General features: G+C 38.5%; 1 protein-coding gene across 2 annotated transcripts in view; it reads left to right on the top strand.

Moving 5' to 3' along the window:
* SCHIP1 (schwannomin interacting protein 1) overlaps positions 1 to 27,417 on the top strand; it is a 686,877-nt gene that overhangs the window by 72,131 nt on the left and 587,329 nt on the right. The gene's annotated exons all lie outside the window — the stretch shown is intronic.

The raw sequence follows: 27,417 nt of genomic DNA, 5'->3' as shown, positions 1-27,417 counted from the left end.
TTATTTTTGAAAAAAAATGAATAAAATTTACACACCATTGGCCCAACTAACCAAAAAATGGAAAGAGAAGACCCAAATCAATAAAATTAGAGATGAAGAAAGGAAATGTAACAACAGACACCACAGAAATAAAAAAGAATCATCAGAAATTATTACCAAGAGCTGTATGCCAACAAACTGGGAAACCTAGAAGAAATGGATAGATTCCTGGCCACATACAAGCTATGTAAATAGAGCCATGAAGACACAGATAACCTAAAGAGACCCATTACCAAGACGGAAATTGAATTACTAATAAAGACTCTTCCAACAAAGAAAAGCCCAGGACCAGATGGTTTCACTGATGAATTCTACCAGAACAGAATAGAAACACCAGAAATTAATCCAAACATCTACAACCAACTTTTATTTGATGAAGAAGCTAAAACCAATCCCTGAAGCAAGCACAATCTCTTCAACAAATGGTGCTGGGAAAACTGGATTTCCACATGGAGAAGTATGAAGCAAGACCCCTACCTTACACCTTATACAGAAATCCATTCAAAATGGATTAAAGACCAAAATCTATGACTTAATACCATCGAATTATTAGAGTGCATTGGGGAAAACCTGCAAGACATTGGCAGAGGCAAAGAGTTCTTGGAAAAGATCCGAGAGGCACAGGCAGTGAAAGCCAAAATTTAAAAATGGGATTATATCAAATTGAGAAGCTTCTGTATTACAAAAGAAACACTCAGGAAAGTGAAGAAGCAACTGACAGAATGGGAGAAATTATTTGCAAACAATGTAATTGATAAAGGATTAATAACCAGAATATACAAAGAGATCAAGAAACTCCACAACAACAAAACAAACAACCCAGTTACAAAACGGGCAAAAGATCTGAACAGACATTTTTCAAAAGAGGAAATCCAAATTGCCAATAGGCATATTAAAAAATGTTCAGGATCACTAGCCATCAGGGAAATGCAAATCAAAGCCACAATGAGGTTAAGCTCACCCTAGTTAGAATTACTTTCATACAGAAATCAACAAACAACAAATGCTGGTGAGAATGTAGGTACACCAATCCACTTTTGGTTGGAATGTAAACTGGTAAAACCACTATGGAAGTCAGTTTGGAGATACCTCCAAAATCTGAATATAGACCTACCATATGACCCAGCCATCCCATTCCTCGGAATTTATCCAAGGGAAATGAAATCAGCAAATAAAAGAGTTATCTGGACTCCCATGTTTATTGCAGCTCAATTCACAATAGCTAATACATGGAATCAACCTAAATGCCTGTCAACTGAAGATTGGATAAAGAAATTATGAGATATGTACTCTATGGAATACTATATAGTGGTAAAAAAAAAGATGAAATCCCGTCATTTGCAACAAAATAGATGAATCTGGAAACCACCATGCTTAGTGAAATAAACCAGTCCCAAAGGAATAAATACCATATGTTTCCCCTTATCTGTGATAACTGAGTACCTAAAAGGAAATCTGTAAAGTGAAATTGACACTTTGAGAAGCGATGAGTTGAACAGCCCTTGTCTTTACTGTTGAGGAACAGTTTTTTTTTTTTTTTCATAATGGAGAATGGGACTAGTAATGGGAGAGGGAGGAGGTAGTGTGGGAGTAGGGGTGGGAAGAATCACTATATTCCTAAAGTTGTACTTATGATATTTGTACTCATTAAATAAAAGTTTTCTTTGGGGAAAAAACATTAACTAGGAAACTATGAAACTCATTCTTCTCCTCCCTAATTTATTTCTTCCTGACTTTAATCATTACAATTTCATTCAGATTTTATATGATGGCATAAGTTCTCCCTTTTCCCTATCTTTCTATCCCACCCTTGCTAAGGGTCATCTATGTTTTGAGTCTAATATTTTAGTGTGATAAGAACACACCTTACTTTTATTATTTACATATATTAATATCAGAAATTATGAAGAAATAATATATTTAGTTCTTTTTTCCTGTGCATATTATATTCATTTGATTTTCATTCAACCACCCCCACATAGTACCCATTATTATTTTCATTATTGTGTGAATGACAATGGTGAGAAAGAGGAACATGAGGTATCCCAAACCAATATTTGATTAAGTCTATGTTTGTACTGATTAAATTTATAGTTAGTTCTGGATCATTTCTACAAAAGCATTGGTTGATTGCAGTAAAACTCTAAGTCCAATTGCATTAAGGCACAAGCAGGTCCAGATAATATTCTCAAGTTCCAAAGTTTTATCCTTGATGTGATTATAGAGATCTTGGAGAAGTTTACGAATCAAACTTCTTAGAGAAATGTAGAGGTAGTTAGGATCATTTAATCTGAGGATAATTAACCTAAAAGATAGCTTCAAAAGCGTGAATTATGATGATGATGGTTTTATATGGAAGAAAAACGTGATCCCATGTAAAATTTCCCTAGTAAAGAAGAACTAACACCTGGACTCTTGGCTGAAATCTTTGAGAGCCAGAGAGGTAAAGGGGAAAAGACATACTCCAGGGGCTGGGCAACAATGGCTGTGTGACCAGCTCAGCTGCTCTTGCATCTTGGGGATAGCAGTAACCTTTCTCATCCTCCTCTTCACCATAGTGAAATGGAACTATCAGCACCTACTCAAAGGTTCTTAATGCTGGGGGGTTAATTTTAGTACAGTGCCTGGATTGCAGTGAGAGCCTAGTAATTGTTGGCATGTGTTCTTGAATTGGGTATCTTGAGGACTTTCTATCCACTGGAAACCTAGGCAATACTGAGAATACTGGCAAATAGTTCAAGTCAAATCCTCATGAACATGAGTCACAGACCCCAAAGCTTTGCAACTTGGCAGGATTTCTTTAATTAAAGAGTCCCAGTGTTATGGTGGCTGGGGGGATGGGAGTTGTGGCAGACGTGTGTGGCATAATTTTGTTGTGAATGCAAATTAGTTTTCCTGTCATTTGCTAGCAAGCCCAATGTTTATAATAACTGTTCATAATGAATCAGGCTGATATTTTGTTCATATATTTTCCCTTGAGGCTTTAATAATTCTGCTTCCATGTTTTATGGTTACATGTTGCGAAATGAGACTCTGTTGGAAATACAATCCTGTTTTATCGCCTCTGTAGTAATGAGAGGCACAAAAAAAGAATAGGAAAGGAAGCAAATTAGTGGTCAGAAAGCTTCCAAGACAGAGAGGGGTCTCCTTCAGCAGACTTAGTGAGTAGGTAAGAAAAATGAAGGATGGTCCAGAAGGCTCCGTCAGTGAAGTGGGTCAACAGAATTAAAACGAAAGCAGATTCTTGGGCTTAGTTAGGAGAAAACCTTGTGACCTGAACTGAATGAGTCCTGTCAATTTCAGTAAAGTACCTACCATGTTCCAATTCTTTTATAAACCCTGTAACTGCATCATTCAATATTGCAACCATCAGCTACATGTACCTATTTGAACTTAAGTTACTTAAAATTAAATAAAAAATCCAGTTTCTATTTCATGGTAGCCACATCTCAAGTTCCTAACGCACAAAACTGATGGCTGGTTACTACTGCATTTGCCAATCTAGAAGAGCATTTGCTTCATTCTAGAAAGTTCTCTCAGTAAGTAGTGCCCAGAGGTAAATAAAAACATGGCCAAGACCTGTCTAGGAAGGTAGAAGAAGTTAGCTGCTGGGATTGTGAGAGAAGCCTGTCAGCACACTGTTGTGTGGGTGCCGAAAGAGTGAAGGGGCATCCAGGAGACAGTGGTCAAATATTGTAGGATGCAGTAAGGAGAGGGTCTCACAAAAGGCTTCCTAGAGAGAGGAAACTTGATCTGAGCTGTAACAGGTAAGTAGCTTTTCCCCAAGGGCAAAAGAGTGGAGGAGAACATTATAAGCTTAAGTAGAGGAGCAAATTAAGGAGGGTGAAATGCATGCTGTATCCATGGAAGGCCTGGAAGAGTGAGGTTGGAATATGTAGCCAGAGCTAAGCCCAGATAGGTGGGCGGGGCTAGACCGGGGGCGGAGAGTGAGGGCACCACACCAGGCAGGATGTACAGTGAGTAGTGGTTTTAAACAGAAGAGTGAATCGTGATCATATTTGTATGAATTGGAATGGAGAAAGAGCTTTTTGGGCAGTGGGATTATGTTTTGAATGCTATCCATTTCACTGTGTCTTCAGGCTAGGATTTTAACCCTTCTGAGGTTTTTCATCTGTAAAAGGAGGCTTATATTACCTCATAGGGCTAATATGGGGACGGAATAATATTGGTAAAGCAGCCAGCACAGTCCTTGGCGCACAGTAGGTATCCAGCACATCTTTGAGCCTTTCCTTTTGTCCTTACTGTTACAAGGAGACAAATGAATAAGGCCCCTATGCCCTCACATCAGTGGGACTGCTGGTGTGAACAGGTAAGTCAAGGACAAAAGTAACAGCGCACACACACACACACCCTACCACAGATGCACACATGAACCCACACATGCCCCCACACAGTCTCTCCTGTCCTGCAATGAAATATTGTAAGCTATGAAGGAGGCTATGGCATCAGGTAACCCGTGCAAGGATTAGGTTTCAATGAGGCAATGAGTGCTTAAAATCAGACAACAGATGGAACCAAGGAGGAAGTCATGTTGCTGTGAGCAAGAGAGGAGATGTGGTCATGAGATAGGGAGAGTTGGAATCTACAGGGAGCCACCTCGCAACCTCCCTCCTCGACAAGAGGCTGCTGGGGCACTGTGGCTTCGAGGGAATGTGTAGGAAGGGCTCAATGGGGTGGACCTCTGTGGAATGGGTGAGTCTAACATAAGGAGCACTGGCTGTATAGTTAGATAGATTTCCTGTTTATTTATATAAAAGCCTCTGCATTCTGATTTTGAATAAAATCCTGATTGTTTTTCTATGGCTATCATCTCACTTCCATTTTTGTTTCCAATATGTCTTGTTTGCTCTTAACAACAGAAAATTATATTTACATCATGCACTGGAACTCTAGTTCTGGTTGTAAATCTACTGCAGTGTTTCCCAAATGGAAAATTCTCAACTCCCACAGGATAGGGGAGTAAAAGTGAGGACAGGGACACATGCATACCCAGTATTTAAAAATTAAAACAAACTTTAGATAGTGTTCAATCAAGCTAGGGTGGTGACAATGGTTATGTTGTATTCACTTAAAGCTCTGAGTAGCATTTATTTATCTCCTATAATAAAACATTGGAAACCTAACTGTGAGTGTGCACAGTTTAATGATCTTTCAAAATATCTGGTCCACAGATGGGGATTAAAAGGAGCATTAGAAAATGAGTGGACTCTGACTTACTGGCCGATAAGACTATTGAGATGCGCAGAAGCAGCCACGTCATCTTTTATTTTGGATTATTAAAAATCAACCCCAGTGATATATATGCCTCCTGATTTTTAGGATGAGTTGTTTTCAGAGTGTGCACGGATCAAGAATTCCTTTGTCCATTTCTATGTGTTACTTAGAAATGTAACTGGGGAGATGGCATCCTGTACCATTGCACAGGATTTGTCAAGAGAAATAGAGTGAGAATGGCAGGTAAATTTTTAACATTTTATATATGTATAAAGATATATATGACCTGTGCAGCCTTAGAATTCTAGAATTAAACTTCCTTCAATTCAAATTAATATTTTGTTTCTTCTTGTGCAGCAGTTGAGCTATTTCAATAAATATTCTACTTAGAACATTTCACTTAAAATTTTTAATCTTTGTAGATTTATAGTATTGCAATTCCACTGTCAAAATGACAGATACTGACATGTATTTTAAGGTAATCTTATATGATTATTTTTCAGTGCACTGTATCAATCAATGCCCTGACAAGCCATAAAATGTTACAGCTCATAAAGAACTAGTAAATACTCAATATTCCAGGTACAGCAGCAGAACTATAAATTAAATCGATTATATAACTATAAAATAATTAGTCCAGTGTTGCCAGACAACTTTGAGAACTTCTCTGTTACAGGTTTTTGCTTCCAAAAAGGAACAGGTGCCTATTGAGTTTCAAGTCTTCACAGTGTACTTGAAATTTTTCCTCTTGTGCTTTATGGTCCAGTGGCTCCCTTGTACAGCCTTCCTCAAGGTGAGCTCATTCCCTCTTCTGGCTTTGGCTGTTCCCATATGTGGGAATTTCTAAATTCCCACATATGTCTCCTCCCCAGACACCTTTTCCAAACACAGATCCATATGCTCCAATGCCCACTGGGTGTGTCTTGGATGGGATTTCCCCCTAAGCTGCGAAACAAGGGCTTGAGTTCCAGTGGTTAGTTTGTGGAGGTATCCCAGACAGCTCCAGGAAGGGAGTAACAAGTCACAGGTGCATCCTGAAGTAGAATTTCATGGTGCACAACTGGGGCTTGGTCCCCATGGAGAACTCTGGGAGACAGCACTACAGACACCTTCTATTTTTTCTGCCACAGAGGGATGGGGGACCTGACATATTTATGCTCCATCTGTGATTGCACAAAGATTGCTTCCGATGGTGTTCATTCACCATCACTTTCATTGGGTGTCCCTTCAACACAGGGGAATGAAAACCCTCAAGTGGAAAGTCGCAAGTATGTACACTGACAAGCTGAGGGCCAAAGCCACATGAAAAGTGCATCAGTGCCTTAGACGTAAATATCACACAGATTCTCTAAGCTATGCATATCCAAACCTGGCTCTACCACTTCCTGGGGAATGTGCTTCTTTGTATTCCTTGATCTGGGCTGAAATGGCTCACCACCTCCACTCCCTCTACTTCCTCACAGGGACTGACTCTTATCAATTTAACGTCCTCAGGGGCTCCTGCGTCTGTCTCACTGCTGTCACTTAGTACATCATTTTAGACCCATGTTATTTTCCCCACTTCTCTGCCTTAGTCCTCTATTGTTTCTGTGCCTCCAGGATGCCATGTATAAGCCTTTCTTCCTCCACCCAATTATTTTTCTCAATTGCAGATATGACCTTGTCCCTTCCCTGCTGAAAAATCATTAGTAACAGTGCAGTGTATAGTGTATGAAGCCCTTCATGGTACCACCATTCCCATCCCATGTCACATTCACTACTTCATTGTGTACCATAAGAGTAGCCCTGGGCTCTGCACAGGTTCCACCTGGTCTCAGCTCATCTGTGAGAGTTTAGTTCAGTGTCACCCCCAAGAATGTTTTCACTCTTCAACTCTCCCCTCCTAAGGTTGGCAGTATGTGATCCAGTCACTTAGCATGCCTGGATGTTATTGTCTGCTTATTTGTGCAACTTCTCAAGGGTGCTCTAAATTTTCTAAAGGCAGTGAGTGACTATTAACCTCAAATCTCTAGCATCTAGCACAGTACCTGTTCACAATAGGTGCTCATTAAATACTTGTTAGGTTAGTTGATCTACATTTTCTTCTCTAATCCTTAAGCAGTCCTATAAGATAGATACCATGTTTACTTGAACAAAATTTTAGATGTCAGATTGGCTAAGATTACAACCAATAAATGTTCAAATCAGGATTTGAACTCAAATCTATCTCCAAAGTCCATGTTCTTTCCATTAATTTTTATATTGTGAAGCACTTAATGCTTCTGTTATTTCACCCTTTAAGAAATAAATGAACATGTTTCTAGAAATGAATGTGTTCACAGGTGGCTTCTTCTGGAAATGAAGCTCTCAGCCACCAGGAATCTGACACCTGCAAGGTTTGGTGTACAGCTTGCTGAGAGGAACCTGTAACTCGTTGTGGAACCTTCACGTGTGGGTGTTGGATCATCAGAATGAATATCCAGGTTTAGATTGTGATATAAGCACCGATCACTTTGACAAGAAGATATATATGAGGACCTGGGGGGTTGGGCAGAGGAAAGAGACTTGGAAGTACAAGCAGTAAATTTTCATACATCACTGGTTGTGGAAGTGAAGTGATTATCCATCAGTTACAAAGCGCTTACATGGATGTGTTTCTGGGTTCTTACTGCATTGTTTATGCACCCAAATCTCCTGGAAGAGCTACGCACTCACCATAACCCTTGCTTGAGCATCAGCATCAGTTGCAGGGGGTTGCTGGAGAAATAGAATAGTGTTTGGATTTAGAAACAAATAAATGACAAGAGAAAGGCATGATATTGAAATACAGTTATTTTTTAAATAAACTATGAGCCTGGGAAATTATAAGAAATACTCCTCATGTAGGATCTTCGTCCTTAGTGTGCTGTACATTGAGATTTAATGCTATAACTAGTACTCAAACAGTATTTTTCACTTTGTGTTTCTGTGTGGGAGCAAACTGTTGAAATCTTTACTTAATGTATGCTAAACTGATCTTCTGTATATAAAGAGAAATGAAAATGAATCTTGATGTGAATGGAAGGGGGGAGAGAGAGGGAAAGGGGAGGGTTGCGGGTGGGAGGGACGTTATGGGGGGGAAGGCATTGTAATCCATAAGCTGTACCTTGGAAATTTATATTCATTAATTAAAAGTTAAAAAAAAGGAAACAATTTCCAAGATAAAGTTATTTCATTCTCACAGGAATTTATTTTTTTAATGTATGGAGCTCAAAAGATTATAAGAATTTACTTATTTACCAAAGTCATTAAATTGTCTGTAAATCCAGAGTTACAAAATATATTTTTTTAGCATGCATCCATTTAAACTCTCATGATAGTTAGATCCTTGGTACAAAAAATAAGACATGAAAGATTCAATTATTGGGCAATAATTTAGAGGCTGAATAAAGGAGAAAATAAATGTAAGACATTTAATATAATTTCTGGAATAACCAGCCAATAAATGTTTGAGACCATTACCATTATAAGAAAATTCCATCACTGAATGAATTGTTCTTCTGTTGTGTTAAAATTAATGAATGTCCATTTATTAGCAAGCTTTCTCTCCCCTCCATCTCTCTGTCTCTCTCTCGACAACTTTTTTCTACGAGATTGAAATTAAAACACACAATTTATTAGGTGCTCACATGTTCACCTTCAAATATCGAAGCATACACAAATGACAAATAGATAATACTAAAGACTATTACTACATGTATGAGCCTTCTTATGATCTATTTCAGAGGCATTTGCTTGAAGCTAACCTTTAGGTTGATTTTTGCATTAGTGTGATATCATCAAAACATAATAAGATCCCTTTTCCATCAACTCTGTGAAAAAGTGTTTCATTTTAAACTGTGGCCAGAAATTGCTTCAAATAAACATTGAAATTTAGAAAGTGATTTAGTCCTGAAGAGCTGAACCCATGGTCCAAATAACTAATTTTGAATTCTAAAAGTGAATAATATAATCCCTGTTGAGTAAAATAAAAGATAATTAATAGAAAAGACAGCAAGCATGAAATACATATCTACTTTTAAAAAAGACATGTATCTCAATAACTTAGTCAAATATATTGTTAAAAATCATGATCTGTGAAGAAAATAACAAAACAATAATACATACCCTTAGACTTGTTAAGCCACAAGAGAATGTACTGTGAAAGAATTAAGTGTATGAAAAGCCACTAGTGTTTTAAGCAGGGAAGTGTTAGGATAGGACTAGCTCTGTCTTCTATGCAGAGCATAATGTTGGGGCCAGGAATGGGTGAAAAAAGACCAGGATGGAGGCTACTGTAGTAATCCTGGCAAGAGACAATGGGGACTTAGGTCAGGGTGGTGGCCAATGGTCATAGGAATCCAATCAAGCTGAAAGAAGATGCTTTATCTGAATATTCTGACAATGTATTAAATGTGATGGTTGATTTTAAAACTCATTTTCAACATACTGGAATGTTACCAATAATTGGATTTTATCAAATATAAAAGGTTGTGCTTGTAGACTGCACCTTTGCATATTGCAATTCCAAGCAAAAGAAGCTACAACACTATAGAAGCTTGAATCCACATACTCCAGAAAATGCTACAGCTGTAACTTTTAACTGAGGAAGAAACCTTGAAATATGGTTTTTCAATGTGGTGACATACTCCATCCCTGGAATTGAGGACATTGCTCCTATCATTTCACAGTCAATCGTATGAATTCATATTCTCCATGGTCATTCACAGGCAGCCTGGTGTACAATCCACTAAAGCTAACTCCAGGTTTTTATTTCAAGATCTGTGCATGCCTGTAACATCAAATAATTATTATATTATGAGCCCCTTTCAGAAACTACAAAGGCCTCTCACATATTCAAAATGATGAACCAACGGCAAAAGGAAGACCTTTCTCTCTGTCTCTCTCTCTCACTGTCCACTCTGCCTGTAAAAAAAAAAAAAAAAAAAAAAAAAAAAATGATGAAAAACCATTTTTGCCAAGCATAACAAAATTAGAAAAAAAAAATACAAAAAAAAAAAAAACTCTTGGTGTTCTTCACTTACGTGGCAGCACTGTGATTTTTCATCCTATATGTGTTTTTTCTTCTTTTATTATGGTAAAGGAAAAATCTCCTTCTTTCCATATCTGAAAGCACTGATGCTAGTCTCTGCCAAAAGGCTTGAAAGAAATCTTGTTCAAGGTCACAAGCATTGCTTTCTTCTTCATAGCCACTTTTTCCAAGAAGTTTCAAGAAGTGGGAGCAGAATATGGAGTTTTCTTCCTACATAGAAGTTCTCTTTCTCCCAGAATATTGAATATTGAAACATGGAAACTATTTTAGGCAGCCATTTCAGTTAATTATGAAGAATGCCCCTTTTTGGTCACAGTTGGACAGAGCAGCCTGCATGCATGCATTGACTCATTCAGTAACTGTTATAAGCCCATGACATTCACATTAGAGAAAAACAAAAGACTTCTTTTTTTTGGGGGGGGGGGGAGCATTGATAGAATTCAATGGTCAAAAACTACAAGAATTTCCTTATTTCTCTAGAAGTAATCTGCTTGATAATATACACATTCAGATTATTTATCCTTTTCCATTTCCACTTGTATAACTTCCCTTCTTTCACTTGCACCTCAAATTTAATATACTGCTCTTGCCAAAGTATAAAAGCCTCTAAGACATAAAATATTGATGCTGATTTTGAGAAAGGGACTGGTTTAGTGACTAGACAACAAATTGTTTTGCAAGTCAGATAGTTTCCAATTCTTTGCTTTTTAGTGAAATTGAGAGGACCTAATCCACCTGTCAGCTGACAGATCATTAACTATAATGTTTGAAAACAGACACTACTTTTGAGTTTAACTATGAAGAACTTTAGAGACTTGAACAACATTACTACAACTGAATTCCTATCCATTCTCATCTATATATTTGTATAAATAAGATTTCTCAAATTTACTTAAATGATAAGTAGGAATAGATTGATGGAAAAATCCTTTCATCCTGTTAAAAGGTAGGACTAATTTATAGACAGATGAACTATAGAAAAATGACTTGATTCATCTTATTAAATGATACAATTCCAATAAAAATAGTTATCTTTAGTAATCATCTATCAAAATTTGTAGTTATTTTAACTACATACTACCAAAAATTGGAAGAATAAAAGTTATTTTACAGCTAGTAGAAGTGCTAAATACTGGAAGTCTTATAGTCATGAGAAGTAAGGTTTTTTTTATTTTTTTAAACTTTTATTTAATGAATATAAATTTTCAAAGTACAGCTTATGGATTACAATGGCTTGCCCCCCATAACGTCCCTCCCACCCGCAACCCTCCCCTTTCCCACTCCCTCTCCCCTTCCATTCACATCAAGATTCATTTTCGTTTCTCTTTATATACAGAAGATCAGTTTAGCATACATTAAGTAAAGATTTCAACAGTTTGCTCCCACACAGAAACATAAAGTGAAAAATACTGTTTGAGTACTAGTTATAGCATTAAATCTCAATGTACAGCACACTAAGGACAAAGTAAGTTTTTAAAAGTATATTCACATTTTATGAGTAGTCAGTCAAAGACTCAGGCATAAAATTTACATTAAATTCAGATAAAGTTCTATTAGTGGAGTAAAATGTCAGATTCCTCGTTTGTTCTCTCACCTGTATTCTAGATCTTTTAACATTTTTTGTTAGTGATTTTCACCTGTCTTCAAAAATTCCGACCTCTGAGCCATCCTGGAATTTGTTCCTATTGTTTCCTGTCTGGATCATGGGTCACACTTTCTTGTTTTTTTGTATGCATTGTAGCTCTTTAAATTTTTTTAAGATTTATTTTTATTTACTTGAAAGAGTCACTCCCCAATTTGGTCGCAATGGCTGAAGCTGAGCCAATCCAAAGTCAGGAGCCAGGAGCTTCTTCCGGGTCCCCCATGCAGGTGCAGGGACCCAAGGACTTGGGCCATCTTCTACTGCTTTCCCAGGCCATAGCAGAGAGCTGGATCAGAAGAGGAGCAGCTGACACTTGAACCTGTGCCCAAATGGGATCCCAGTGCCTCAGGCTGGGGCTTAAACCTGCTGTTCCACAGCCCGGCCCCTATAACTCTTTTTAGGATGAATATTTTGTGTAAGAGTCAAGTCGAGACTGAAGAAAATGATATTTACCTCTGAGTAGGAGAACACCTCTATCAAGTGTCCAGGGCAGAGCTCTGTTACTCTGAACTGTACTGAACAGATATTTGGACTCTTTTGCACTGGTTGTTGCTTTGGTTCATTGTTGGCTTCAGATATATCAAGGAAATGATCCAAACTTCCCTTTAACCAGGGCCTAGTAGCAAGCACTGGAAAGATTCCAGAAACCTCCCTGCACTTTAGAGTTCAGCTGCCACATTTGGGAACTGGAATTGAGATCTCTCTCTACAGCCCAGCTGGCATAATTTCAGGTCACTGGGGAGTTTTCTCTCCTATCTAGTCCTGCCACCTTGCTTTCTGCAACTTGGGAGATATCTTCCAGCCTGGTTGGTTTTTTCCCATGGCTTTTAGAATGTTGCTGGCTTGTGCTCTGTGGAGACCTAGAATGCTCTGGAAGGAGTTCCCTAGGGTCTCCTGCCCAGTTGTGAGTGTTTGGTGGTTGAGTTTGGAGGGCCTGTGATGTATTCTTCTCATCTCCATGGCAGCAGCCCCCAACACTCCCTACTTTTGAGGGGAATTTCCCTTGAGAAAATCTCTGTGAACCTCAAAGGGAACTCCTTGTTATCTTTCCTTCTCTGATCCCCTTGCTTTGGGGAAATCTCTCCATACTCAGTAAAGACCTGTGACCAACAGCGGGTAGGCGCATGCATATTCACTGGGGATGCAATCCACTGTGCCAGCTCCCCGCAGCTGTTCAGTATGTGTTTCTAGTTTGCTGCCGGCTTCTTACCCCTCTGTGGGAGGGGCCATGACTCTCTTCCCCTTTGTGAAGGACTTGCCACTTTCTGGAACTTAGTGTCTTTTGATATCTTTGTATCTCTATCAAGCGTTTTGTATGAGTCTTTTTGTTGTTGTTGGTAGCTTATTTTTAAAATTTCTATATTTAAAATTTTTGCTTTTTAGGTTAAGGGTAATATCTTTTGTGACTTTCTTCTTGCAAACCAGAATTCTATTCAAATGTGTGTTAAAACTGATGATTGTGGATACAAAACCATTTGCTATTTAAATTGCATTAGTTCTACTTAAAAGTGATGTTTCAACTTAAGTTTTAAATATTAATATATACTTTATGCCAAGAATTACATCTTTCAAAACTATTTAAATTTATGATGAAAACTTTCAGATCTCAAAAATACATAAGGGAATACATAGTTTTTTTTGTTTGTTTGTTTGTTTGTTTTGACAGGCAGAGTGGACAGTGAGAGAGAGAGACAGAGAGAAAGGTCTTCCTTTGCCATTGGTTCACCCTCCAATGGCCGCCGCGGCCGGCATGCTGCAGCCGGCGCACCACGCTGATCCGATGGCAGGAGCCAGGTACTTATCCTGGTCTCCCATGGGGTGCAGGGCCCAAGGACTTAGGCCATCCTCCACTGCACTCCCTGGCCACAGCAGAGAGCTGGCCTGGAAGAGGTGCAACCGGGACAGAATCCGGCGCCCTGACCGGGACTAGAACCCGGTGTGCAGGCACCGCAAGGCGGAGGATTAGCCTAGTGAGCCGCGGCGCCGGCCCGGGAATACATAGTTTTTTAATATTCTGTTAGAGGCATGTGATTGAACTCAAACCTGATGATAAGGATGATATCTTTATTCCTTCTGGATGCTGGAGTGTGTCGTGACCAGCCTGGCTTCACTTCACGCTGCGGGTCCTCTGGCTTTGGCTCCGGCACTTTCTCAGGCTAGCAAGGATATGAGGGCCACAGCCTTGTCAACCTCTTTCTAGATAGGAATTGCAGACATTTCAACCTAAAGTGCTTTTGAAGAATAAATATTAAAAACTATTACTTTTAAAAGTTTTCATTATGTAACAATCACTCTGACATTTTATCCAATCAGAAATAAAGTTAAGAAACTTATATATTTATTTTATATATTTGAGCGAGAGAGGGAGAGGTAGAGGGAGGAAAGGCAAGCGAGCACTCCCATCTGCTAGTTTACCTCCCAAAGGTACACAAGGCCTGGAGCTAGGTCAGGTTAGAGCCAGGAGCAAAAAACCTAATTCAGGTCTCCCAAGTGACAGGGATCCAGCTAACTAAGCTGTCACCTGCTGCCTCTCAGAGCACACATGAGCAGGATGTGTTTGGCTTCAGGGTTACAATTGGGCCTAGTTCACCTCCTACTGACATCTTCCTTTAGTGTAGTATGTTTTCCATGACTAAGAAGCCAAAATGAATACATTTTTATCAGCTAAAGTCTTATATTTTATTAAAATTTTCTTATTTTTACCTAACTTACTTTCCTTCTATTCCAGGATTTCACATTACATTGAGTTATCATGTCTCCTTAGACTCCTCTCGACTGTGACAGATTGTTGGGCTTTCCTCATTTTTGATGAGCTTGACAGTTTTGAGAATTGCTGGTCAGATTTTGTGTCAAATGCCCCTCAGTTGAGATGTGTCTAATATTAGATATGTGATTAGACTGGGAGGAAGATATGTGATTAGATTTTGGGAGGAAGATTGCAGACGTGTTACTTCATCACATCTCAACACATCAATAGCGCATACTACAAAATGACATCACTTTTTATTTTGAATCTCTTTAAATTTTTGCTTCTTTTAAATTTCATTTCTGAGAGAGAGAGATAGAGAGAGAGCACTCCCATCTGTTGGTACACTCCCCAAATGCTTACAGTGATTGGGGCTGGGCCAGGGCTGGAGTCATATCGGGATGTATTGAAATTCTGTATGTATTCAGTTTTCTGCAGATATACAACTGTTCTAAAATTTAAAAAAATACTTAATAAAATATTAAACAATATTGATATAAAGAAACATAATGTAAAATAAACTAAAAAATAAAACCAAATATTAGTGAAAAATTTAAAGAAAATTGCAGTGGTACTAAATATTTATGGCAGTTGGGAAAACCAATAAAAGCTAAAAACTATGTGATTATTGCTAAATTTGTCTCATATGATCATTACTTTTTTACCTTTAAACATTTAGATTTAGGTGTCCTGAAGGAATTGCCCAGAGACTCCCTAGGGTCAAGCCAGGAAGGTTCAAATGTCAATCTTAATGGAATGGAAAGCTCAATTTATTTGCCAGCAATCCTCTCTCTCTCTCTCTCTCTCTCTCTCTCTCTCTGTGTGTGTGTGTGTGTGTGTGTGTGAATTTACACTGTAGTTTCTTGTTTTCTCCTTCTTCTTCTGGTGCCCGTCTCTCCCCCTTGCTCTGCCCTATCCTCCTGTTGACACTCCTGGCTATCTAACATAAATCAGGCGTCATGGTATCTTCCAGTTAAGAGTGTAGACAGGAAAGGGCCCAAAGGAGAGCCTCAGCAATGAGGATACGTCTTGGAACATCCCAGGGTCACCACAATGAGGCTGAACAGCTGAAAACTTTTCCGTAACCATTGGTAGTACAGAATGAATGGAGACCTCCATTAGCTGCATCAGGAAACTGAGGAGTAAACATTCTTTCATTGCTTTCTGAAAACAGTGAAACATTTGAGAAATGATTTGGTTGGATTTTAACATAGCTGAAATGGCTCTGTTCTATATTTTACTGTTTTTCTTGAAAGAAATCATGACATCCCATTTCAGGTTCATATGTTTTAGAAAAAAATGAAAGCATATTGTCAGTCATGTAATTGATATACTGTGCTTCTTGACATGTCTATTTTTAATTAAAACACATTTTAATTAAAAAAGGAGAGAGCAATTTTAAGGAGAGACGCTCTCTGCCAGATGGTGATTCCTAATTTACCTCAAATGTGTTGGGAGCCACATGATTCATTTTGGATTAGCTTGAGTCTATGCACTGTAGAGAATAGTAATTTTGTTATAAAAAATAATCAACCACAGTACCCCTTCTAAGTAAGGTAAGTAGGTGTATGGAGGTGTGGCCATTGAAATTAGTAGGTGTGTTTTACAAATATTCACCCAGGAATTCTAATGGCATGATCAAGATTTTTGTGTAAAACTTTGATACATGCACTCTCAGAAAAAGAAATAGACTTAACGCTTCTTTGTTAGTAAGTAAGATCCCTGGGATATCCACGTCAGGTTGACAAATGCAAGACGACATCTGAGTGCTAGGCCTCTGAGCCGGGAGCTGCTGTTGGGCAGGGGTCCGTTCACAGTGGTGGCCAGGGCCTCCAAGGAGTCAGGGGAGAGGACATGCACAGTTCCGTCTTTGTTTCTTCCACAGCTTCACACCTCACTGCTACAAGGCCAAATCTGAATTTCTCAAAAATGCTGGGCTCTACAGTTCTCTAGCGTGGCACCACAAACTATACTCTAGCAAGTGTGGTTCTACATTTGTGGACCACAAAGAGTAAACAATGCAGACCAGAGGATAGTGTTTGGTCCTACTGGATAAAGGGAGAAGAGTAAAACTAACATGAAAACATTCCAAATCACAATTTCAGCAAATGGTTCAGCCAAACCTTAATTATCAAAATTTAAGTATTATGAAAGAAATTGAACACTAGTCTTCCTTGGATGTGTGATGTGGGTGAACCATTTAACTTCAAAGATCCTATTTCCCCAGCTGTGAAATGGAATAGTAACACCTGCCTGCTATAGTAGTTGCAAAGAGAGAGTGGAATGACAGCTATGAAAGGATTTTGCCTTGGTCAAGATGTAATATGCTTTATTCATAGTGAATACAGAAATACCGTCTGTCAGGTGTGTAGGATTTGAATATTTTACTGGCTGCAAAATATAATTCAGTAGTGTTGATGCTGTTTATTGGTTTTGTTGTTTGGTGTTTGTTTTTAAGTATGTATTTGATGGGGATGGCAGTCGGGGGGAGGGCAGTGTGGGGAGAGAGCAAGCATAGTATTGTAACTTGTTCACACGCCCAGTGCCTGCTATAGCCAGGCACCTGACTGAGCTGAGAACTCAGTCCAGGTCTCTCACGTGAGTGGCAGGAATCCATCCCTAAACCATCACTGCTGCTCCATAAGAAAGTCAGAATCAGAAGCCAGAAGTGGGTACCAAACTGTTACTCTAATGTGGGACATGGGCATCTTACCAGCAGCTTGATCACAAGGCCAAATGCTAGCTTTTGTTGTTGCCTCTTCTTTAAGACTAAGGAGGAATGAGACAAAAGAAGAAAAGCTCGTGGTGTTTTAGAAACTTAAATAAGCCAAAGCTATTATTTCTAATCAAGCTTTGGGATTATAATTTTAATCATTCTGAAGAATCTTACAGTTTCCTTTTATTTTTTTTTTTAATCTGGATCCAATTCCCGAGTCACAATTAGTGTTAACATAGTTTTTAAAAGGAGGATACAAATTGACAGTATTGTCAAGAACAATCATGTCTTTCAAAACAAGATGCCATTGTATTCAAACTCCCAGGATGAAATAAATCCCAATTTTAAGATAAGAAATTGCTCACTGAACTCAGTGAACAGATTGTGCTTTCTAGTGCTGTTTAAAGAACGCTTTGCAGAGGGCTGGTGCTGTGGATAGTAGGTTAAGCATCTGCAGCACTGGCATCCCATAGGGGCACTGGTTCAAATCCTGGCTGCTCTACTTACAATCCAGCTCCCTGCTGATGGTATGGGAAAGCAATAGAAGATGGCCCAAGTGCTTGGACCCCTGCACCCACATGGAAGATCTGGAAGAAGCTCCTCACTCCTGACTTCAGGTCAGTGCAGCTCTGACCATTGTGGCCATTTCAGGAGTTAACCAGAGGATGGAAGACTCTCTGTCTCTCCCTCTCTCTGTCTGTAACTATGCCTTTTAAGTAAATAAATGAATCTTTAAAAAAAAAGAATGTTTTACTGCTTAAACAATGAGTTTCTGACCACAAGTTTAAGAAATGACAGGATTAGAATACAGTATTGATTCCTACAAGGTACTATAATGTAGAGAAATAAAACTGATTCCACAAGTTTTAAAAACTTAACAAATTCCAGGCCTGATGATATTTAATAATAATAAAACTTCAGTTTTCTTGAAACTCAAACATGTTTGTGACACACACCTCAAATTTTTCACTTAGTTTAGGATGCAGTAAATGTGTCACAAACCCTACATCACAGAATATATCAATGAGAAAAATTAGGGAGAGAAAATGGCATAAGAAAGCATCCATCTTTAGAAGTCAGATATTTGACAGATGTCATATATATCTTGAAGTTAGTTAATGTTACTCTTACCAAAGCACGATTTTACTTCTGAATATTAAAGTGTATTTACACAAAGGGGATAAAGACATGGCTCATTACTTTTACCAAAATACAGTTGATATGGCACTGCTGTAATTTATCTAACTCCTATTTTTTATATTAGTTTACTTTGCACTGGCATGATTTCTAGAGTGTTCAGATCTTTTAAATTTGCATTTCAAAGTAGCTATAAAATATGTATTCCATTGCAAAACATTAGCATAAAGCGATTCGATATTATATATTCTGTCGGAAATGCCAGGAAGAATTCCACAACTATTGCATTTCCATCTGGCGGCATCTTCCTGCACTGAATATTTGCATAAATATTTCAGCAATAAAGTAAAATTATGAAACATAAACTCTTTAGGTTATATTCCAAATTGATAACCTCTTCAAAATTTAATAAGCAAAGGAACTATGCAATTGCAAGGAAATTGCTATAGTGCCTTCCACCTATTTTGAACTGTCCTGGGGAAATAGTTCCTTCTTCAACGCATATTTCATTCAGATCTTACCTTTTCTGTCCATAAGGAATGAGAAGTTCAGTAGTTGAAAAGATGAATTCCTGCTCAATATAGGTATGAATGTTTAAGTAGTCTAGTTGCCTTTTCTAGAACATTATTCAGCCTGAATGAGAGTTATGTGCTGAGTTAATGACAGGTGACTATCCTGGAATTGGGATATTATAGAGTGAGAATCCTCCATTTTATTTAAATGAATGCCATGAAGGTTGGTTTTTTTTTTTTTTTTTTTTTTTTTTCAGCGCAAAGATAACATTCATCCTCAGAGATACAGTTTTCAAGATTGGTGATGATTGGTGTGCTAACCAAATATTCAGAAACCATTTTATTTTTCACCAGTGCTAACAGACAGCACCTATTTTGCCTGTGTTCTACAGGGCATGTTCATAGTTCTAGGTGTAAGTGAGGATAGATATAGCTGAGGTACTTTGATGTAACTTTATTTCTTACTTTGTGAGTATCATCATGCTTTAGGAGGTACCTAAGAGTCCTACACTGGAGTCAGGTAGATCTGGATCATCAAAATATTCCAGCCTGTTTTCCTCTCTGACTCTGTGAAGTGAGTCAGTATGTGATGAGCCCAAACTCTACCCCTATCAGAGTTTAAATGATCCTGTGGACAACACTCAGCACTCTTTCAGATTGCCAGGAAAACTTAGGACTGTTGCATCAGGCTTCCCTTAAAGACTACCTGTTTTTCCAAACTGTTTTTGTTTAGTAAGTAAATAAACCTAGTCAGATAATATAATCTTTAGGTAGAGTGTGGACCAGCCAGTTTGCTTGAATAGTTTTACTTCTGTGTGAGTGAGTTTGGTATCTCACAATTACCAAGAAGGAGCCAATTTCCTGAAGGGTGCTTTAGTGACACAAGTTTATATAGCAAAAAAAAAAAAAAAAGTGAATAATATGGGGATTGTGTCATGCTGCACAGGTTAAGCCATGGCTTAGGACACCCATATCCCTGATCAGAATGCCTCTTTTGAGTCCCATTGCCATGTCAGCCTCTGCTTCTGATCCAGCTTCCTGCAAATGTGCCTGGGAGACAGCAGATGATGGCTCGAGTATTGAGTTCCTGACACCCATATGTGAGACCCAGATGGATTTCCTGCCTCTTGGCTTAGCCCTGGCCCAGCCCTGGCTATGGAAGGCTTTTGCAGGAGTGAACTAATAAATGGAAGACTGTCCTATCCCTCTCTGTCACTCTGCCTTTTAGATAAGTTAAAATGAATAAAAACATTTTTAAAAGGTAAATAACTTAAAATTTCTTTGCCAGTCTTTAATTGTTGAAGATGTTCACAAAGTAGACTGGGTCAGGGAGCTGATTGTCAGGCAGGCTTTGACTTGATAATGGCATTGTTTGGGAAGGAACCCTGTAGTCTAAACGTCATGTCCTCCAAAGGGACACTTGCTGTGTGAGAAGGGGAGTTGGGTCTGGTGGACTGGAACAGATAATTTCTATTTATCATCATTATTACTATTTTAGATTGCCTGATCATAGAATATACTTTAGGACTATAATGTTATATACACATAAATATGACATTGTCACCCCTTTCTTCTACTATGTATAGTTATTTTTTGTCAAGTATTTTTGCCATTTTGTCAACCAGGGAGCTCTGAACATCATTATTGCATTATTTGCTAACATTTATTTGCCAACTATTGTGTTCCCATCACTGTATGTAACACAGGCTATATGCTTTATATGTTATTATTATTTAATAATATTCCAAAACTCTGAAAAGTACATTATCCCATTTTACAATAAAACATGTGGAAATTCTGAAGGCAAAACCAACTTGTCTAAAAATGTTCACCACTCGAATAAAGGTCTGTTGAATTCTAGAGTTCTTGATTATGTCGCATGGCTGCTCAAGCTCCGGCATTTTTAAAGCAGTTTGTGCTTGACTTCTACATGTTTTACATATATTATTTAATATCATCTCATTTGAATTTCACAGCACCTCTACAATTAGGAAACTGAAACTCAGAGAAACAAAGTGAGAAACTTGAGATTAAAACCCAAGTCCTTTTGACATAAGAGCTCCAATTTCTTCTGTCAGTGTTATGCCCTCTGGGGTAAGCCTTATTCCTTTTTTTAAAAAATGAATTTATACAACACTTGATGGAAATTTTGTGTGCAAAAACATTGGAACTGTTATTAAAAAGGACTTGTTTCATAAATATTTATCCTAAAATGTGAAAATGGGATTATTACACTTGATAGTCTGAAAATAATTAGAAAATGGCTTTTTTTCTCACATTTAATTAGTAATGATGATGGTTAAATAGGAACTGGAAAAAACTGACAGTTTCCTTTTAATGAACTTGTGGTATTTATTTTTTATATTATTTATTTGTAGTATTTATTTTCAAAATTGCTAGTAAGACTGCCTGATGTTTTTATCTGGGATTTTCTGGGAAAAACTGATGAATACTTTTAAGTTCCTTTTCATTTTTTAAAGCACAAAATCATAAATTATACTACTCTTAGTAGAGATCAATATAAAGATAAAAGCAATTAAAAATACACCCGTACAGTAGTTCAGAATTAGTTGTCTATGTAAAGCAGCACCTTGGCAGTTCTTTAGACTCTCTACAGGGATTCTCAGACCACTGCAGGGCTTGCCATCTCCACTTTTCCCTTGTAGAGAACCTGAGACCTTCCTGACCTAACAGCTCTTTAGATCTGAGATTATACAGATTTTTGAGGATTTTGCCCCGATTCAATATGACTTTCTAGGCAGTGTTGTAGTTTACCAGTGATTCAGCTGTGTGGGTATGAATATGCCCATTTTACAGATGAGTAAAGGTCAGCTTTTGGAATGGTAAAGTGACTTACCAAAATTCTTAGGACTGGTAAGTAACAGAGCCAGGGATCAGACCTAGATCTCTTAAATCCAATTCCAGTCTTTTTTCCCACATGTGCTAGGTATTCCTGCAAAAATCCAATACAGTTATGTTTTCAAATATGTATATAGTTGGGGGAAATGATCAGCATTCATTCTGTGTCCTTGATGGTGCAATCGCCAGAGCGTAACCATAGGAATTAAAGTTATAGTGCTACTGCTATAGGAGTTGATGCATTTCACCACATACATTAGCAAGCAGGAGAGAACTGTCAGATAGTTTCTTGCATCAATTGTGTTCCAATTTCTCCCATTGTTTTCTGTTACGATGAGTGGACAACACAATGGGTGGAGAAACCAGACCACAGGAGTTGGAAAGAACCTTAGAATTTGCAAAACTCTTCCTTATATAAAAAGGGAAAATTGAATCCTCAGACTTGAAGGGAGGGGCCCCAGGATACACTGCTTGCCTAGGGCAGAGTGAGTTGAGAACTCATCTAGTGTCTCCAACAGTATGCGGTGCAGACCATCACCAGCACACTGTATAACTTGGGATGCTACTTAGATGAGAATTTTTAAAAAATTATTAATATATTTATTTGTTTTTCTCACTGTAGAAAAAGGGATTGAAGAATAAAAGTTGTTTTCGTGGTAGTTAGCCAAGTCCTGCTTCATCTGGCTCTGGGCAGCTTCAAGAAATCATTAGGGGGTTTTGTATTGTGGTGTTGGGACCCAGGGTTCCGGTGGATATGACAGTGATTGTACCCCTCACCTGTTTTGGGACATACCTCAAGAATCCCAGATTCTTACAACTCCTTATCTGCTCTGTTTTCCAAAGCCCCTGCAAGACTCCTTCAGTTCCTTAAGTATAGCAAGTTCTCTCTGGCACCAGGCTTGTTGCTAATGTGATTTTCCTCTGCCTGTAATGATTTTACATAGCTAGACTTCTTCATCCACTTCAGATTTTAGGTTAAATGCAGGATTGTCAGACAAAATACAGGACCCACAGCTGGCTTAAGTCTCAGAAAACAACCATCTCTTTAGTTTAGATATGTCCAAAATATTGCATGGGACATACTTATATTAAAAACTGCCTGGCGCTTATCTACAACTCAAATTTAACTGGGGACCCTGCATATTTTTAACATCTTATGTTGGCATACTTGTAGGTTCACATTCAGTGAAATAATATTACAGAGCAACCTTGCATGTCCTTTACCTAGCTTTCCCCAGTGGTAACATCTGGCATCTCTATAATACAACATCACAACCAGGAAAGTGACAGTGATATGATCCAACAACTGTAATCAGTTTCACTAATTTAGCAAGGAGTGTGTGTGTGTGTGTGTGTGTGTGTTCAGTTGATGCAATTTTGTCATTTGAATCTGTAGAACCCTCATAAGCATAGCATAGAGCAGCCCTTTCATAAGGCCCCCTCTTTTTACATTTTTTAGCATTTACCTTTCTCTCCTTTTCCTCCCCCAAACCCTGACAACCATCTCTATCATATTCATTAAGAGATGAACATTTTTAATAGATATGTTTTTATTTCACTGTTTTAGGAAAAAATTAGCACTTCAAAATCATGATTTCAAAATACTACGTAAGATCAAGGTAGTTTAGAAAAGGGACAATTTAAAAAACATAGTAAGAAAACAGTAATTCATGTGGTGCATGACTTTGATAAACAATCGTGAAAGTGATAGATAATGTGTTTGGGAGATAGCAAGTTGAGCAGGATAGAAGAATTCTAAACAGAACCCTTAAATGTGCCTGAATATTCCAAGCCAACACTTCTAGAACAGTGTTCAGGATTCAGCTATAAATTCAGCTAGTTGTTCCCAAACATTTGGGCAACCATGGTAGATTCAGTACAAGAGGGTTTAAGGATACCTTGGCTGATTTACTAGTGGAAAAGTACCAGGTAACAGCTATAATTTGTATTTTATTAAGTTCAGAATTTATTTGGAAATTGAGAGAAATGCACAGGAATGTGAGGGCTTTATTAAGGGCAAGTGGGTTCAGAAAGAGCAAATGGGGTGTTCCATACCAGCCTTTTCCAGGGAGAGCCTGCAAGTGAGAGGGCTCACAGGTGGGAGAGTGCAGGCAGCATGGGACCACAGGCACGAGAAGTGGCAAAACCAGGGACGGTTCAGTGTGCTCCAGCCACTTACCCACTTCTGAAAGGGGAGTAGTTACACAGTCTGATTGGCAGGTGGGTGAGATCACTTAGGTGGCAGAAGGTGTGGTCTCCAGCTCTTGAGCCTAATTCTATGTCCCTGATTGGTCCCACATCATTCCCCACTCAGAGATTCCAGACTCTTAATCTTTAGTGGATACTGAAGGATGTAGACTCATCATATCTTCTATATCTACTTCCTGCCAATCAGGAACCTAGGCCCTGCCTGTCCTGGGTCCAGGACATATTACATCTCATCTAATGAATTAATTTAATGAGCTGGAGAACTTTCAGTCACTGCCAATGGCTGTGTCCCCTGCGTGGTCATCATTAATCTTAGAAGTCGATTGATACAATTTTATCAATCAGCATAAGCAAAACTGGAACAAAACAGATTACAGGTGGAGTGCCCTTTAAAATGGAAAGAACATATTTTATAGTCTCCTATATAGTGGGTGGTGATAGGTTATCCTTATGTGGATTATAAAACCATTTCACTTGAGCATAGACATTTTTAATGTCTCTTTCAGTGAACATACTACTGTTAGAATAAAGGTGGCAGATACCATCAATCACTTCATATGTTACTCCTTGTTCTATTAGTATATATTCCAAGGCCTGTCTATGGTCCATAACTACCTTGGACAGAGTGTCTATAGGCATAACTACTTGCTGTAGAAGCTGGCCTGAAGTGTACACCAGATTGCTTAAAGCAGTGGTCAGGTTTTTTAAGTCAGCTTCAGGATCTTCTGTCTTTATAAAGGAAGAACCCACTAAGGAGTTTTCCTGCCAGTAACAGATCCCAGAGAGAATCCAAAGAAGAGGTAGGTATAACGTGCCTGCCTTAAAGTGCAGCAGCTCTGATATGACAAAAACAAAAGCTTTACTTACATTTTTGCTTTCTGAAGAGGTACTTAAGATCTTCGATTGGCTCACAGGAGTAAGCAAACATGTCTTTCAAGTTCACCTGTGAAATCTCAGGAGGTAGAAGTTTAATCTTTGAGAGATATACCCAGCTTGGGATGCCCTGTAATTTCACTGAGGTAGGCGTGCTCAGTAACACCTGGTAAGGTCCCTCCATTTCATCTGCAGCTGGTCTGAAGGAGTTCCTTCCTTCCAAGTTTTTAATAAAACTAAATCTCCTAGGGAAAATAGGCAATGGTTTAAGCCATGTTTCTGAGGTCACTTGGCAAAGTGTAGCTAGAATTTTCTTAATACCTTGATTATTCATCCAAATCCTGGAATCCATATTCTACAGAATCCTGCCATTCCTAGAAATGTTATTAGCTACTTTTTTCATCTGTAATGGCCCTATACATGGATACTTCATTTCTCTAGGCTTCAAAGAGCCTAGAGAATAATGGACCAAAACTGGGTCCATTATTTTACCCAGCCTACTGAGAGGGGCTCCCAATTTTTTTCCTATATTTTTAAGCCAGCATAAAGGTTAAAACACCATACCAGAATAAAAATAAAATGCTGTCTGGTCTGGGAAACACCATCCCAGAAGGCCAAAGAGAAAACTACCTGGTCCGAGACGAAATCTCATAAGGCCTACTGTGCCTGGGATACCAAACTCCAGGAGACCACTGCCATGCCTGGAGAACGGAATCCCAGGACACCAAAGAGAACCAATGTAAAACTAAAATAAAAACCTAAAAAAAAAAAAGAAAAACAGTAATCCAAGAGGGAGCTGACACATAGCCAAAAAGGATAAGGGAGCCAGTGCAGAGTCAAAATGATTAAAAAAAAAAAAAAAAAAAAAAAACCACCCAAACCCAGGAAATCCAAGAGGTCCAGCAAAAAGCCAAAGTAAAAAGCTAAAATAATAAAAAGTCACCCCACTAATCAGGCATGCAGCATGTGGCTGGCAATAGGGGCCACCATCTCGGGAGTGGAGTCTCTTGCCCACTTTCCGGTAAGGGTGGAAGTCCCCATGAGGGCCACCACCTTGGCAACCACATGTTTTTAGTGGATGCTGCCATCTTTGCAAATGTGTTTCTGATGGAGGCTGCCATCTTGGCAAACACATGTTTCTAATGGAGGCCGCCATCTTGGTGCTATCAGCTACTAGGCAACAGAAACTGGTTCCACCACCAGAAATAAAAGCATGCCTGATTTGAAAATCAAAGAACCTGAGGCCAACCAAAGGTTTTGGTATCGTTAAAACCACCTGTGAAACTTTTTAACGTTCAAGTTTTCCCCTTAGAAAATACATGAATTGTCCTCAAAAACACGTCACAAATAACTTGGAAACTTCTATATATTGGCAAATGCTCATGAACTAACTGCTTTCTCCTACCTTTTCTCCTTAATTCCATTACTGCCAACATTTTTTATCAGCTTTTGCTTTCCTGACGCTACCAAAATTAGGAATGCAAAAAAGATCAAAATCTGCATCTTTACAGTCTCTTCCTAAATCATAAGCACTGAGAGAAAACCAAAAACCATCTGAGGCAAAACCACCATGCATTTGCTCAGGCTCCTTTCCTGAGAGAGAGACAAAACCGTGTGTTTGCTAATAAAACACGTTTAACTGCAAGAGCTGAGAGTAGAGACTGGGAGAAAGAAAGATTTTCAGGACTTAAAAGCTGGGTGAAACTGTTACCATGTTGCTGGTTTTTAAACAGATTTCTAGTCCCATCTGGGTTGCCATTATGTTATGGTTTACCTTAAGCCAAAATTTAATATTTCGAGTTCTTGCCATTTACTTAGATAAGAATTCTAAGCACTGGCCCATACAAAACAGACAACATGGTAAAGTTCAGGATTTATTTGGAAAGTGAGAGAAATACCCAGGAACGTGAGGGCTTTATTAAGGGAAAGCAGGTCAGAAAGAGTAAACGTGGAGTTCCACACCAGCCTTTTCCGGGGAGCAGTCCAGAGACTGTAAGCGAGAGAGAGCACACAGGAGGAGGGTGCAGGCGGTGCGGGAGAGCAGGCATGAGAAGGCAAAACAGGCTAGTTTGTATTTTTTTAAGTTTGCATTGAAAATAGTTTTGCTTTCCCACATGTAATCCATCCTTACTGATTATTAAATCAAAGGGGAAAATAAGGTAGGCATTAGAATACCTGAGCGAACTTGAACTTACTCCACCTAGAAATCAAAGAGAATAATGTGTTTGCTACTGAGGAGTTATGAGTTTACACAACTTGATTACACCATCATACTAAAAAAGGGGAAGGAGAATTAGGCTGAAACATGTGATTCTATAGGTCTAAGATATTACTATTGTTGCATTATCTTGTAGGTGTGATAGTAATGAAAATCCAAAATTTTTTTTAAAAAGAGCTATG

The sequence above is a fragment of the Oryctolagus cuniculus genome, chromosome 4 (genome assembly GCF_051225735.1).
Source record: "Oryctolagus cuniculus isolate XC-2025 breed Fujian yellow rabbit chromosome 4, ASM5122573v1, whole genome shotgun sequence".
Classification (NCBI taxonomy): domain Eukaryota; kingdom Metazoa; phylum Chordata; class Mammalia; order Lagomorpha; family Leporidae; genus Oryctolagus; species Oryctolagus cuniculus.
Note: the sequence above shows the minus strand (reverse complement) of the source record. Positions and strands in the feature narration are given on the sequence as shown.